Source organism: Penaeus monodon, chromosome 19 (genome assembly GCF_015228065.2).
Source record: "Penaeus monodon isolate SGIC_2016 chromosome 19, NSTDA_Pmon_1, whole genome shotgun sequence".
Classification (NCBI taxonomy): Eukaryota; Metazoa; Arthropoda; class Malacostraca; order Decapoda; family Penaeidae; genus Penaeus; species Penaeus monodon.
In genome coordinates, this window is record NC_051404.1 from 14,874,956 (window position 1) to 14,875,242 (window position 287).

The following is a 287-nucleotide window of genomic DNA, read 5'->3' on the forward strand; positions in this document are numbered from 1 at the left end:
TAAGGAAAAAGACCCTGAGAAAGGCAAGGTCAAGTGTATCTAAAGGATACAGAAGGTGTCAAGAAGGAGAGGAAGAGAGAGGAAGATAATGCTGGTGTGAGGGAAGGGGAGAAAAAAAGGAAGGAAGAAAGGGAGATTAGAAGACAGAGTGAAGGGGTAAGGAAGCAACCAAAGCGGAAGTGTCTGAGAGGACAGAAGGAGAGAGGAAGTAAAGAGGAAGGAAGGAGGAATGTAAGAAAGGGGAATAAGAGATAGAGGAGAAAGAGGGAATAGACGAAGGAATAGAA

General features: G+C 44.3%; 1 protein-coding gene across 1 annotated transcript in view; it reads right to left on the bottom strand.

Moving 5' to 3' along the window:
* The window catches only part of LOC119585340 (gonadotropin-releasing hormone receptor-like), a 107,275-nt gene that overhangs the window by 30,147 nt on the left and 76,841 nt on the right, over window positions 1-287 (bottom strand). The window lies entirely within an intron of this gene.